Source organism: Plectropomus leopardus, chromosome 9, assembly GCF_026936395.1.
Source record: "Plectropomus leopardus strain MGB_pleo_1.0 chromosome 9, ASM2693639v1, whole genome shotgun sequence".
NCBI lineage: Eukaryota > Metazoa > Chordata > Actinopteri > Perciformes > Serranidae > Plectropomus > Plectropomus leopardus.
Window position 1 is genome coordinate 18,835,372 of NC_142184.1, and position 16,355 is coordinate 18,851,726.

General features: G+C 41.1%; 1 protein-coding gene across 1 annotated transcript in view; it reads left to right on the forward strand.

The window, feature by feature from the left end:
- The window catches only part of LOC121947294 (chemokine-like protein TAFA-2), a 105,214-nt gene that overhangs the window by 12,533 nt on the left and 76,326 nt on the right, over positions 1–16,355 (forward strand). The window lies entirely within an intron of this gene.

A 16,355-nucleotide genomic window follows, 5' to 3' on the forward strand; every position in this document is an offset into this window, starting at 1 on the left:
TTGTAACATGAAACTGCTTTATTCGGTGTTTTAACAGGTTTTAATCACTTGGTCCATTTGTTTTGGAGAGGAAGAGACCTCTGTGGATAATTAAGCTCCCAGTAAAAACCTCCCTAACACCAAACACTAATGAATACTATCTGTGAGATGTTTGGCTGGTTGCAATCTGCTGTCCTCACCACTAGATGCCATTAAACCCTGCACACTGCTCCTTTAATCAACAAACGGTGTGAGGAAAAAGCAACAGTGACTACAGAAAGATTACATCTACTGTAAGAAATGGAATACCAGCAGTGTTTGTTTAAGCACCAAAGATCATGTTTCAAGAAGGAAAAAGGATTTCACTCAAAGCCACTTTAAGATAATTTGGAATCGTATTATTTTAAAGTGTTTACGTGTTTGTACGATCTTGTCAGGGGATAACACAACATTCTCTCAGTTCGAGTCAAGACTCAGGCTGTGTGGGAGAGGCAGAGAGCGAGGCTCTGAATGCAGAACAAGAATTCTAATTTTAAAGCCATGAATTACCAAAAGACTGCTTTCAATTTGATTGAATCCAACTTTATTAGCATTCCGCCTGCCTTTATGTGATGAGGCTGAGCTGGCCTTGTGTCCTCTCCCGAGCTGCAGCTGTGGCAGAGAAGGGCACAAAGAGGAGCTTAATTTGTGATGCCGGTGGCTTTAGGGCTTTTGGTCACAAGGAATTACATTGTCAATTTTTTCTGTCAATATGTTTTCTACACATTTTATTGAGCTTATCTCACATACATATTTTTCGGTTTTGACCCCTTATGCATGTGTGTACTATCTTGAGTAAATTTTGACAGCAGAAAGTTAAATATGTAACCATGGTAGCGGTTTGGCTCTGTAGACAGCAATGATGGCCTGTTGGTCCAGACTGAAATTTCTCCATAACTTTTAGATGTATTGCCATGACATTTTTGCACATTCATGGTTCAGTAGATTCTTAGTTCTCAGAGCATGAATCCTTAATGACTTTGTGATCCACTGATGTTTCCACGGGCACATTTATGTTATGACATTTATGGTTTTGACTAGGGCTGAAACGATTCCTCAAATAATTCGAGTAACTCGATTACAAAAAATGATCGGGGAATTTTCTCTGCCTCGAGGAATCGTTTAATTTTGCCAGCTCAAAACATGGTATTTCGCCCGGACTACTTCTAATGCGGCACAACGCGCGGACGTCACACACGTAAAGGAATAAAAAAGAGGCGGCGGATATGTTTGGTTTTAACCATGGATGAAGAGGTAACGACAAAGAAGGCGACGAAAGCGAAGAGAAAGGCACAAAGAAAAGGCAGAAAATGTCAAAAGTGTGGGAGAATTTCAAGCTGGACACCAAGGCGAACACTGCTGCGTGTATTCACTGTAAGACAGCGCTTGCATACCACAACAGTACGTCTTCAATGCTGCAGCATCTCCACCGAAGGCCCCCTGTTTACTCAAGGCAAAGTTAAGTTAACGTAGCGCTAATTAATGAGATTAACGTTACTGTACCTTGCTAACATAACGTTAGCCCTGCGGAGGGCTAGGTTTCTATTAATTATGACTACTGTCGATGCGTGGCTAACGTGCCTTTCATACAGGCTTTATTTAATCTGTAAAAACACAGCGCTGTAGAGTGATGAGGGTGGAAAATAAAAACATAATAAAGCTAACTGGGTAGTTAAAAAAGGAAACCAATGGTTCATTGTTAGGTGAAATGTCTTATTGTCTCATGTATATTTATAATTGCTCTTTAACTAAACAAAAATATGTTTCATCCGATTACTCGATTAATCGATGGAATTTTCAGTAGAATACTCGATTACTAAAATATTCGATAGCTGCAGCCCTAGTTTTGACAACTATTTGACAGAATGCCATATAATTTGGCACATAAATTCGTTTCCCCTGAAACAATGTAATTGATCCCCTGACTTCTCATCTAGTGCCATCACCAGGTAAATGGACTTGCACTTGTATGCACTTTTCTGGTTGTGCGCTCACTCAAAGCACTTTCACACTTGACACATTCACCCATTCACACACACATTCATACACTTGAGGCAGAGGCTAGCGCACAAGGTGCCACCTGTTACTCAGTTTTTAAACATTAATATACAATCACACGGTGATGGAACAGCCACTAGGAGCAATTTGGAGTTCAGTATCTTGCCCAAGGATACTTCGAAATGCACATTGGAGGAGAGATCGAACTATCGACCTTCCATTTTGTAGACGACACACTCAACCTCCTGAGCCACAGCCACCCCGAAGTATTCAATACTTTAATTTATGACATAAAAAACAAACGACATCTGCCTCAGCTGTACTGTGTTTAGCCCAATTAGCAAAAACAAAATAAAAATGCTAAAAGAAGGTGGTTACATTAAACATGCAGGAAACATAAACATCAGCATGTTTGCATTGTTATAGTTAGCATGGTGGCATTAGGTTTTAGCTCAATGTGCAGCTGTACATTCTCAAAGAGCTGCTAGCATGACTGTGGAGTCTAAAAACAGAAGCACACTGTCACCAAACACTGCTCGTCCATACAGTGGCCCCTATTGTTCTCTGTGTACAACAATCCTGCACAAGGCACGCAACAGCGCTCATGGACGTGCTGTTCTGCAACACTTCAAATCACTATACTAATTCTAGCCTCATTGCACCTAAAAAAAAAAAAAACTTGCCTTGATGCACTTGCCTGTGCATCCCAGCTCTTGTAAAAGCTCTTCTTTTCTGCTCCTGTGGCAGCTCAACTCCTCTCTTTATCTCCTTTATATTAAAGGGTTTTCTGGGAGGAGTTTTTCCTCATCCACCGTGAGGGTCCAAGGACAGAGGGTGTCGTATGTTGTAAAGCCCGCCGAGGCAAACTGTGATTTGTAATATTGGGCTATATAAATAAAACTGAATTGAATTGAAATTGAACTTCTTGCTGTTGCTGTCTCTTGTGTGTGTGCTGAAGAATGGATAGGGTCAAGAAATATCCTGAGTTATATGACCCTCATTCCCGTCAGTATAAAGAGCAAAAAAAAAAAAAAGGATATTGCCCTGCAAGTCATAGTTCAAGACTGGCTTTTTTTAGGTGAGAAATCAAGTTTAGTTCATGTTTAAATCGGTCTCCACCCATGATTTCTAGCTAATACAGCGGTGGAGGAGTACAGACCTTTGAGTAAAAGTAGTAACAACTTTGTGTAGTCTCCCATTGAGGCACTGATCTTCCATTGCCCTGCTTCCCATTGGTGCTTTTCAGCTTTAGTCTTTTTTTTTTTTTCCCTTGAGTGTCCTCATGATCAATTGGTACTTTTGATGTTAAAAATCCTTGATTTGATTCTGATTATGCATGTTTTTTTTCTTTACTACACAACAGAAATGTGAATGACTGAGATATGCATTTTACATTGAAGACATTACAGCAGTGGATAACCAAGAGAGACAAAAGTATGAGAATTAATGGTTTATCAGTTAAACCTTTGAAACCTGAAGCAACATCGCTTTTCTTGTGCTGCATTCAGTTGCCTTTCACAAGTATTTAAATCTATGAAGGCTGAGTAAATTGGTGAAATTTCCTTCAAAAACACCGTGGGGGGGGGATCCTTGAGCAACTTGGTGAGAAATAAATTTTTTTTTAAAGCTAGGGAAAAATGTTTTTGGGAAAAAAGAAAAAAAAAGCTAGTGAACAACTGGATTTGTAATTATAATAATTACATACTTAAAATTATTTTACAGAATAATTATAATTTTTAAGGCCTTTTCCAAGTCATTTTCTTGTTTCTTTGTTTTTTTAAAAAAAAATCTTTTTCTTTTGAAATAATATTCAGGTGATTATTCTTGTACTTATTTCTTGCCAATTCTTGTTTCACTGCCTTATTCAAATGTTTCTGCAGAAATTGAACCAATTTGCTCAGGTTTCATTAGGTTAAATCTCACCATGAATATGCCATGTGAAAACCTTTAAACCCCTCCCTTCATGCTGTATGCTATAGGAATTACTGTCAGACTAAGCTGAGAGTATACTTCATATTGTCTGATTAGAGGCAGCAATGCTGTGCTCGATCTGCATACACCTTAATACATTAATGAGGCTACTAAAGGCCCTCAAAGCTCCTTTTGAGTACTGCTGTGCTGTGTTATGCAGTAGGGAGCTGTCCGTGGTGCTGCAGGAACAAACACCAGGAAACAACCATGTTTAAGGTGGTCGCTGTAACCCTACTTGGTATGCTTGACATGAATTCATCAGATCACAATCATTCCTCACTGTGAATGTTGTCTGTCACACACACACACACCTTACAGTTGAGGCCCCCCACATGATGACAGTGTTTCCCTGTGCTGTCTGAGGCAGAGGTGGCTTTGTTTCGCTCCTTTAAAACAGATTTGTTCTCAGTTGAGACTTCCCAGCATGGGGAGATGGTGATCTTAAGAATCTCCTTGACATAGCCTGGTCCATCTCACCCCCAAAGGTGTTTGGAAAAGAGGAGATAATGCAATGAGGCATGGTGTAGAGGAAATTTATCTGACGTGGAGTTGTTTGTTCATGGGGAGAAAGAGGAGAAGGGAGGGCAGCGGGTCGCTGTAGAGGAAGAACAGCAGGTGAAAAAACAAAAAGGAATGATTGAGAGTGAACACAGGGAGGGTAAACAAAAAATGGAGGAATGTGAAGAAGGCTTCATGTTCTTTCACTTACACTGAGTTTCATGCATTATTAGTACCTATAGAAAGCATGAGATTTGAATAGTGTTTTGGGGGAAACTCAGCATCTCCTTGTGCCACCCTAATTTAATTTCGACGTTAAAGCATCCTGTTTAAATATTAAACGACCCATTTCCAGCTCTCACCCTGTGAATGTGTGTTTGCTAGTGTATGTGAGCGCATATGTGCGCATGCATGTGCAAACTTGCACCTCATTAATAGATGATAACCCCGGCTGGACAGAGCTGTGCTAATGCACTTTTGTCCATCCCTCTGTGTCTTGTCTTTCCATGTCCATCTCTCTCAAATCAACAGCAAATGCTATGAACTTGGGAGAACTGTGGAGACTGAAATGGGAGTTGGGGATAGGGTTGATATGAGGATCCTGTGTGTGCGTACGTGTGTGGGTGTGTGCTTGTGTGTATGCGCAGGGTAAGCCTAAGGGGTAAGCTTTTAGAGGTCTGAGCAGAAGGGTGTGAGTGAGAAGGAGAGGACAGATTTGAGCAGTTATCTCTCCCAGCAGGCCTCCTGTCCTGCCTGCCCACATATCCACAAACACACACACACACACACACACACACACACACACACACACACACACACACACACGCACACACACCATACCCATCTGTAATCATGTTTAGCATGTCTCCCTCACACACTTTCAGTCTGGTCCGAATGCCCTATCACATCCAGCTTGAACAGAATGTCTATGCGCAGCAGCAACAGCGAAATCTCTCCACTATACCTCCTATTGCTCACCAAAAACAAGCCACGAGCTGCAAGCAGACAGAACATTGCCCGGGATTGTGGGGTTGATGCTATTTTTACAGCCAGTGTGATGAGGGGTGTGCTGAAGGAAAGCTCAGCTCTCCCCTCCCAGATAGTTTAATTAGGATGGCTGCAGTTTTTGCTGTCTCACCTGTCTCTTTGTTACCACAAAATGAACACATTTTAGGGAAATACACGTAACTGGATAAATGGATAGATAAATTGAGTGAGAGCACAATCTGCACTTGCTTTGTTTCTTGCAAAGGCAGATTTGCACGGGGAGTCGCTGAGTGTGGATGCATGGGTGTGTGTGGGCTCACATGCATGGCACAGAAGGTTGCAGTTGGAGTGGAAATCAATGCAGAGAATATAGTGGCAATTACTACAGCAGCCTGCAAGTGAACCTAGTGGAACAAACTAACTAATACATGAATAAATAAGCACAGTGAAATGGAGATGTGTATCTCTGTGTGTGTGTGTGTGTGTGTGTGTGTGTGTGTGTGTGTGTGTGTGTGTGTGTAGACTGGCCTGTAGATCTTGGACAGTCCTTTGCTGTGCCAGCCAATTAACGAAGTGTGTAAACTGAGCTCATTAAAGAAACACAGCATGGCCGAACACACACACACACACACACACACACACACACACACACACACACACACACACACACACAAACGCGCGCGCGCGCACACACACGCGCGCACACACACGCATAGCTTCAGTCTCAGTATCAAGCTAGACTGTCCTATTTCAGGCATACCATGCATAGGAAGTGAAAACCTTTCTTTTTTTTACCACCACAGGTCTACCACAAAGTGTCTGCTTGTTTGTTGGTGTGTACGTCCTTTTCTGCGTCCATGCATACATGTCTGTGTGAGTCTGTTTGGACAAGCTGTAAAAGATTGATTTAGAGTTTGTTGCTTTGAACCAACTGCCAAGTGCTGCCTCGCTAACCCTCCGTGTTTGGAGAACAAAAGCTTTTCAAGGTCCCCACCTACGAACCATTCCTCTGTTTCTCTGTCTGTCTTTCTCTCTCTGTGACTTGGCGCCTTTTGGCTTCTTTTCTTGTCTTACACTCATCTATTTCAATCTGGGTTCTCCATTTCTCAGGCTCAGCCCGCCCTTCTGTTTTCAAGTGGTGGCTGAGTGCAGCACAAATATAAGCTCTTCATTTGCGTAACTGCGTTATCATGTTGAGTCATGGAGATGCCGCTTTGTTGGTATCGTGAGCGGGTGCACAGTGTCTAACTTTCTCTGCTCAATGAGACTGTGAAAAATAAGAAGCCACGAGACTTAGGTGAAAATATTTTCTCTTACCGTGCTTAATAACCATGATTCATGGAACTGTGCAGACTATTATTAGTTACCCAAATGAGGGAAACAGAATAGAGTGGGAAAAGAGAAGTGTGACTGGATCAGACGCTGTGGATTGTGTTATTCCTTCAGGGTCTGGGTGTTGAAAGACATGCCTGTCTCTCCTGTTTCTGCACAACACGTCTTAATTCAAATCAGCTCCATTTACTTTAATTCTGTTCAGTGGGATTTATCGGCATGAATGTTAATGAGGACTGTTCCCCGAGCTTCAAAATAAGATTGCAATTATAGATGATGTGTATTAAATATTACATTTTCAACATTGAACCAGAGCCAATTTTGCTAATCTATTAATCTTTTGAGTCAGTTACCAAGTAAAGTACATAAATAAATAAATAAATAAATAAATTTGCAGGTTATGATTACTCGCTGCGTCATATCATTGATCACGAATACCTTTGAGGTATTGTTTGTTTGTCAAGAAATTTAAAATAGATCAGTTTCAGCTCTTGTAACTTGTATGATGGTCACTTCGTCTTTTATATGAAAAATGATTTCTAAATAAAAGAATAATAATGAAACCAGTCATCAGTGTCAGCCCTAGTTAAACTGCTTTTACCCTTTTATGCCTGTGTTAATGTCAGCGTGATAAAAGTGGATAATCTGATTTGATTTTTCGTTGTTCTCACAGCAACCCAGCAAACATAATGTAAAGGGAGAGATGCACAGAGGTGTATGTCAGTCCAGAAACACATGCATCTTTTACTTGCGTGTGTGTGTATGTGTCAGTTTGTGGTAGTTTGGGAATTGAGGCATAGAGTGGGTCTGTTTTTATGTGTGTGTACAAATGCTGATAATGTGCTGAGCAGAGGATTTGGAGAATAGGAAAATGAAGCTGACATGTCCAAATTTTGTCACAGATTGTGGTTGGTTATGCAATGCAGTGCAGCCAGTTATACCTTCGATGCAAAACACTGCATGATCCCCTTTATTATTCTGCAAAACTAAGATGAACGTTTCTTTGATTTTCATCAGCCAAGCCATGCATGGTTAACCTCACGCTGTATTCAGATGCATAACACAATTCTGCAGCACACATTTACAACAAAGACGAGGACAGCCAAGCAAAAAATGCTAAGTCCTCATCCAACAGATGGCAGATTTAAGCACAAGCCACATGCTATATTGCTGAAGGGGAATCTAAGAATTGTGTCATTTTGAAAAGCCTGACTGCAAACTGGTAATCAAAGACCCAAGAGCAAATCCTCCCCCGAGGCAAACATTCATGTATTCACATACACTTATGCAGCAGTATAGCCTGCGGGCCACCCATGGCTCCAACTGTACCCAGCACACAGCAAGACTGATCGGGGGAATACAGTAAATGATGTTTTCAAACCGTTATCTTTAAGAGATGTAGGTTCAAATAAAGGCTGAACGCAGTGCCTGCACTTATGTGATCCATCCATCCATCCATCCATCCATCCATCCATCCATCAGTTCACTTCCTGTTGAACCCTCTGCAACATGACGACAGGAGTTGCCAGATTGGATGACTGCAGGGCTGCAGGGCTTGGTTTGATGCCAGTAGAGCCAGGTGGTGGGAATCTGTTGGAGATTAAACTGCTTGGTGACCAGCTACCCAGCTCACCCTGGCCCTGACAGACGTGGCACCCCTGGCTGATTGACCCATGTGGCAGGTGTCGTGGGTACGGGTGGCAGGTCAAAGCCTGCCCTTATCTCCCTTCTCCTGGCCGGGGAGAGCTATGGATGTGGGAGGTCGTTTAGTGATGCTGCCCGATGATTATCACTTGCCATAATGCCATGCAGCGTCAAAGAAACTTTCCCAGATATAAGTCTTACTGCAATTCTATTCATAGACATGATGATATTTGACAATTTTGCATAATCCTGGATTACACTCAGTTACATGTTTTTTTTGTTTTTTTTTTCTTTTTTTGTGACAGTCAATGAAAACATTTTTTGTTATTTCTGCAATATGCATGCATGGCAGCTACAGTAGGGTTGACGTATAATTGAAGGAATAGTTTGGAGATGCATGTATTTGCTTTCTGGTGCAGAGTTAGATGGGGAAGTCAATGCCACTCTCATGTGTATACAGTAAATATGTAGCTACAACCAGCAGACAGTTAGCTTAGTGTAGCACAAAGACTGGAAATGGAGACAGTGACCTGTCTCTGCCCAAAGGTAAAAAAAAACAACAACAAACAAACAAAAGAAAAACAACTGCTCTAAATCTCACTAATTCAAAATTGTGAAAATGACAAGTTGTGATTTTGCATGGAGGTTTTTGTGCCCGACTATTTCTTGGCTGGCAGAGTGACTTTTAGGAGTCACTATTTGTTGAAGTGAAGACACTACACTAATCAGTTGAAGCTTCATGTCAAAAGGACACATATGAGAGTGGTATCTTCTTTTGGAGTCCATTCGCGATTTCACAATTGGCAAGAAAGCAAATACACATATTCGCCCATATGTGGAACAATTCCTGTAAAGGAACTCTGTGTGACATTTAGAGCGAATCTGTGAATTGACGTTTGGGGCGAGATAGTCTGTGCAGGGTTCTCAACATGGAGGTCAGTGAGCTGGCTGTTAGCAGCTAATGTGCTAACTCAATAAAGAGCGCCATCAGCAGCAACAGCGATGACAGAGCTTGCGGTGTTTACTTTAGGGCAAACCTGAGGGTTTCTGTCCTGATATTACTGGTAACCACCATATGAGCACAGTGCAGAGTGGTGGCATTAAGGTATCCAGTGGGATACTCACACAGGCACTCTCATGCACTCCATGCATACACGGCCAGACAACTATGAACAAAAAATCTTGGATTACAACACCCTGAAAGGCAATAGGACTTCATTTTCTGCTCAGAAGGATGTCATTACACCTCTATATCTTATAGCAGATAGTGGCTGCCACTATATTAATGATATGAATGTCATATACAGCTCCTTGAATAATGGAAAAAGAAATAATTAAAGCACGAAATAACAAGCACACTTGTTCACAGCTGTATATAGGGCTGGGCAGTACGGAGCAAATCAAATATGATGACAGTTTTGATCAAATACATTGACACATAAATCGAGCAACATTGTAGGACTGACAATTGATGCTTTCAAATATTTACACAGTGAGATTTTTGATGAATAATCATCAGTAATCTGGATTTCATTACTAGGTGGTTAAGGTGAATAAAGGAACAGTTTGGAACTGTCTAGAAATTTCAGAAAATTACATACTTTTACCAAAAACCATGAAAAACAACACTTATTAACTTATTGATATATGGCCCAGCACTAGCTGTATATTACTTAATAATACTTAAGTTAACAAAGTTAACAATAATAGTTCCATCATATAAGATAGCTGGTAAGTAGTGGGAGACTTTTTTCAGTAGCTTTTAGCTTAACTTACTACAGTTTTCAAAGTACTGTAGCTTCACCAACACTGGACACAAACTGCATGGGCTCTTTATTTTCACTTTGATGGTGTATCAGTGATGCAATGATGTGCTGTGAAAGTGTTTTAGATCGGACCTTGTGTAAGGCAACCTATTCAACCCCACGCAAGACCCGTTTTTGTGTTTGTGAATATAAACACAAATCTGAGATGGACAGAAGAGTCCGGTGACATTGCATACTCAGTGTGTCATAACTCTTCAAGCTTTTGCTAATATCTTCTCATGAACACAAAGCTCTGTTGAGAAAATTAAGAATGTGAATGAATAGCAAAAGGAAGAAAGCTGCTTTTCTTTGTAGCTAATAGGTTTTTATTCAAGGTCTCTCAATTTGTCCCAGTGCTCTCTCTCTCTCTTGCTTTTGCTCCTGTGCGCAGTATCAAATCTATGCAAGTCACTGGGGAGCTGTAGACCTTTACCTGCTCTGGTCTGGCTGTGTTAAAGGTCAGATATGAGAGGATCCCACACACTGGTCTCAGATGTCAACACTACCCGCCTCCCACAGCTTGGATTAAGAGGCAAGGAGACGATAGCTGCCAGGAAATCACTTGTCCTCCAGCCTGTCAGTAACAGTCTGTATCTCTGTCAGGGGTGGAGAGTGTGTGTGTGTGTGTGTGTGTGTGTGTGTGTGAGTGAGAGAGAGAGAGAGAGAGAGAGAGAGAGAGAGAGAGAGAGAGAGAGAGAGAGAGAGAGAGAGAGAGAGAGAGAGCAGGTGTATGCATGTGTGTTTGTAATATCAATATCCCACTGATCCTTCTCTCCCCGCTGCGTGTGTTTCTGCACATCTCTGATTGCCAGATGTGTTTATAGAGACTGTGTGTGTGTGTGTGTGTGTGTGTGTGTGTGTGTGTGTGTGTGTGTGTGTGTGTGTGTGTGTGTGTGTGTGTGTGTGCGTGTGTGTGTGCGCGCGCAAATTTATATTTGTGTAGGTTTGTGTGTTACAACCAGGTGTATGTCTGAGTCTCTCGCTCACAGTGAGAGATCTCTGTTGACAGGGCTGATGCTGTTTATTTTGGCAATATGCTGTCAGGGGCGGTGGGACACTGGCTGTGTATATATGTGTGTGTATGTGTTTGTGTGTGCAGAAGGGGTTGTGCTGTCAGTGGTATAGCATGTGTGCCAAGCTGGAGGTCTGAATTGCTGTCACACCTAGAAGACAGCAGTCTGTAATCAGGCATAATCAGGTGGTGTTAATGGGCGTGTGTGCATGTACTGTACATCTATATATGTTACTCTGGAGAAGCCCAATAGTAATCAGGTTTAATTATGGACACACACACACACACACACACACACACACACACACACACACACACACACACACACACAGACACACACTCACAAACAAATAAACACACAAGACCATAAACTCTCTTAAGCTGTGTAAAAATCTGCATCTTGGACGCTCTTGTGGTTCTTGTACCTCTGTGACCACGTAATTGTTTGTCCGCCATTGTTTCTGATGTAGCCTGGTCTGTGAGATAGCACCCTACGGCTAACTTCAGATACTAGATAGTAAAACCAGTGAGGGGGCAAATGTAACACTATCATTTATTGGCACCACAGGGAATTCCTTTCGGTGTCTAGTGTCTAACTCGGGTCCTCAGGCACAAACAAAACACATATGGTGTTGTAGAAAAGCAATATTTATGCCACACTACTTCTGGGAGGAGCCCGGCTTAGTTAAAACATGGACTATTTTTGATTGTCAGACCGTTGCAATAACTCTTGAAAAACGTGATCTCACAAATTTATTCCATGGATACTTTTAGAGCTCTGTATATAAAGGATCTGCACTGTCGCCTACTTGTTTCTCAGTAAAAATGCACTGATGTGACTGTGGTTCCACAAGTGGCAGCATGTTCAGTTGACCTCTTATCAATCATACATAAACTTGAATGACTTCTGAATGTCCGAACCCAATGTCCAATAGGACATTATATGTCCAGTGAGCAATTATGCATTTCCATGGATGACTAAGGCTCAGACCAGCCCTACTCTCCTTCTGATTTGCTAGTACTCATTGCCTTCATTAGGATGAGTACATTTTGCTTTTGAAAGGCTGACACTCATTAACCGGTGCAGGAGGCCTCTCTCTATGGTACTTGAATTTGGGGTGAAAATGTCTCACAAAATGAGATTATTTTGTCCTGCCCTGACATTTACTAGTAGCCTTTGATTGCCGCAGTGTCAGACATAGTTTATATTGATTGTTTTAAAGTGATATTATTCTATGTGTATTTCTTTGAGTGTTTGCCATGAATGTACATATTTAATGGTGGGAGGTGCCTTCTAAAAGGCTAAATAAACACAGACTGTGAAGCTAATTGTGAACTCAGGTCGTGGTCTCTGATTGGTCTGGCCTTAGTGGACATAATCTATATATGTTTTCAGATTTTCTTTGTTGTGTTATTCAACCTGATGAAGGTCTGATGAATAAAATGTTTACCCAATAATGTTTAGGGGTTTTTTTTTGCAAGTAACTGGACAGTGTGCAGGAATTCTCTCTTCTTTTACTTTCTTATACGCTTTCCTCCTATGCACATATCCACAAGTTTTTGGAGGGTGTGCATGAGACTCCAAATTCAAGTGAAAATATTTTGTCTTTTGTTTTTATTTTTATTTTGACTTTGTTATCAGACAGCTGGCTAACTGAGTTGACATGCTGAAACACTGCTGCCCACCCTCCGGTCTCGATTGGTTTGCTATAGCCTTGGCTTTCTCTGCACTGCGCACCACCAGCTAGCTCCTGCCAGACCCAGGTGGAGCGCAGTGCAGTTAACTGACATGCATAACTGGTCAAAAATATCCTTAGCTGGTTTGGTTTAGGCATGAGGAGTGAGACTGGTTAGGGTAAGGGTAAGCCAATCAGAGGCAGAGTGACTCAAAGTAGGTTGGCTCATATCTCTGCTATCCTATCCTAGGAAATGTAAATGTGTTAAGGAGATTTATTGTTAGACTTATGTCCTTGACTATTAGCTTTTCAATTTCTCTATGAATGCATGAATCAGAAAGTTTACAGGAGTGAATTTAATCCGGTGTCTGTAACCATTCTGTTCATGACACTTCATTTCCACAGTCTAGACAACAGCCTTCATCAAAAGCTTTTGAAATCAGAGTTAGACTCAACTGTATATTGATGAGATGGTGGTAGCTTAAAAAAATCATAATAGCTAATAATAAAGTTATTTGGCATCAGTTAAGTTTGATACCTTTTTACTTTCATATTTTGTATGTAATCAAGCAACATTTTAAGACTTTTCAAGCAGAATTTTACTACTTCCCATTTAAAATAACTGTCAACAATGTCCAGAAAAAAAAGCCACAGCCTCACAGTAGGGATGGGTACTTAAGCAATAACAGTTTTCAGTATTTGCTAGGACCTTTTTGACCATTTTTAATGATCCCCAACATGTACATGCACACACACACACACACACACACACACACACACACACACACACACACACACAAAGAGAGAGAGAGAGAAGATCCATTCACAGGTTTTAAAACCCTGGCAATGTGCTTTCCACCACAACTAAACACTAAATGGGACTAAATGGAAAAGTCACAGCTTGCATACATGACAATGCTAGCGATGCTTGCCAACACAGAACACCTGGGATGCGTCTCTCAGCCTTGTTTTGCACATTCACTCAAACTTGCTATACACAATGGATATAAACCTCGACACATAAACCATGTGGTTGCATCTCTTAGCCGTCTGGTTTCTCATTTCCATCATAGTTTAACCTCTCTGCACCTCATTTTCATTTATTTTTACTGGAGGAGTTCCACACAGAACACTTGTATCACATAGCGCTGTGGCAAATACTGTCCTGTGCTGAAAAGAGCCGAACTAAACGTGCCACATGCGTTTTACCATCACCTGGTAGTAAAATGCTACAACAAGACCTGGGTCAAAACAGAGGGAAATATGTCTTGTCTTAAAATAATTTTTAAGACAAAACGTTGCTGCATAATCATTTGGATTTCTAAGGAGTATTCAAAATTTTAAGATCATGACCAATTGCTATCTTGCAATCTGAGTCCGACACTAACACAAGCTCACATTTTCAGCTTTTCTATATTACCAAAGAAACTGCTTTGTATTTAATTACTGTAGGAATACTATATAGAAACAACAAAGACAATTGTTAATTTTTAAGTTTAGTAAAACACCCGATGATTTCATACACAAACTGTCAGCTTCATGTCACTTGAAAAGACAATAAATTGACTTCACGTATTGCTTGCACCCTGTTAGGTACACTCTTATTGCCTAGTAACAATGCACAATCCCTGAAAAAAACAAGAAAAACATTTCACGTGTGACAAATGTAGAGCCCTACCGAAGCCACGTCATAATGAACTTCTTGACAAAACTTTGATTTGTATTTGTAATATTTTTGGACTATCAGCCTGCTTTGAATGTTTGGGAAACACCATGTTTTTTTAATGTTTCCGTTGTGTACTCTGACATTCATATTTGTGTAACCTTTCATTGTGCTAGTAGTCAGTCAGAGTTCTGCATGGTGCTAGTGTGCTGCAGGCCTAACAACGGGCGGTTAAAGGTTAAATTCATTCTCTCTTTTATACGTCCCAGGATTCCCCGTGTTAGAGATTCACTGAACTGAAGATGAGGTTTCAAACAGCCATGTCGGCACCAGTTTTTACTTTGTGTTTTGTGTTAGCTGACATCAGTGATGATGATCCATTCTCTCTTTCCATTCCCCTCTCTATTCTCTATTTCTGTAACACACATCTGCATGCACTAGATAATTTTCAAAGGTTTTAAACCTGGCTTGAGCAATCCATCGTCTTCCGCCTCCGAGTAAAACAGCTTATATGATTGACTAAAAATGAACTGTTTGAAGTCTGCCTCAAAATGTAGGGCTGTTTGACACTGAGGCTCACAGCTGTAAGTCTTTGATGAAACATAACTGTGACCTGCAACAAAAGCTGAGAAATAACCAGTTGCTCGAATTACCTCACACATCACAACGATCCAACGTTAAACTATGACACACAGCTCTGTCTTCAAACGCATTGCCGATTCATCTATAGGCGAAAGACTCGATGCTTTAAACATTCTGGAAATCAATCCATGCAAATTTGATTAAAGGGATGTGAAAACAAATATTTGAATAAGAAGGGTTGCGTATGTCAAGCGTGAAGATGAATAAATTGAATACATTACGGATCTGGGGATTAGCGTGTTTCAAATAGCCTGTGATGTTTGAGAATTATACTTTTATTTGTTCATCCAATTTGCAGATGCAGAGGTGACAGCTCAGTCACTTACAAGAGGTGTCATACTGACATGTGCTAATGTATTCAGTGACTGAAGATTACCTCAGATCATAGGTGAGTGTGTGTGTGTGTGTGTGTATGTGTGTGTGAGAGAGAGAGAGAGAAATAGAGAGAGAGAGTGGGAGGGGGAGGGGGAGGGAGGGAAGGAATGCACAAAGTGCATCTCATTACTATTTCATTACATTTGAGTTGTTTTTGGAAAAGGTGCTTTGTCATTTTGCGTTATTATTTTGCGTATTATTTGCATACAATTTTGTGTGTGTATGTGTGTGGGTTTGGGTTTACATCTTGCCAGTCTGAGCGTGTGTGAGTGACACACGTCAAACGTCTAAACCCTGGAGAGGAGAAGCTGTCATGGGAATGCAAAAGGGAAGGGAGGAGGGATGGAGGGATGTGGTGAAGGTAGAGAGAAAGAAACATATAGGGAGAGAAATCCCAAGTGAGAAAGCAGCCTGTTCATTAGCCGCATAGGAATGTGAATGTGTATGTGTGTGTGTGTGTGTGTGTGTGTGTGAGTGTGTGTGTGTGTGTGTGTGTGTGTGTGTGAGTGTGTGTGTGTGTGTGTGTGTGTGTCTGTGTGTGTGTGTGTGTGTGTGTAAACTGAGCGGCAGGATGCTAACTAGGACACATTTCCCAGAATGAAGCAAAGCCAGATTTGAACAAGATTCTTCTTATCTCAGTATTTTTCTTGTCACTTTTTTACCTCGGCATGAACTGCTGTGTGTGATGCATTCCTCAGCATATCAGCATGCAGATCTACCTCACTGCTACTGAA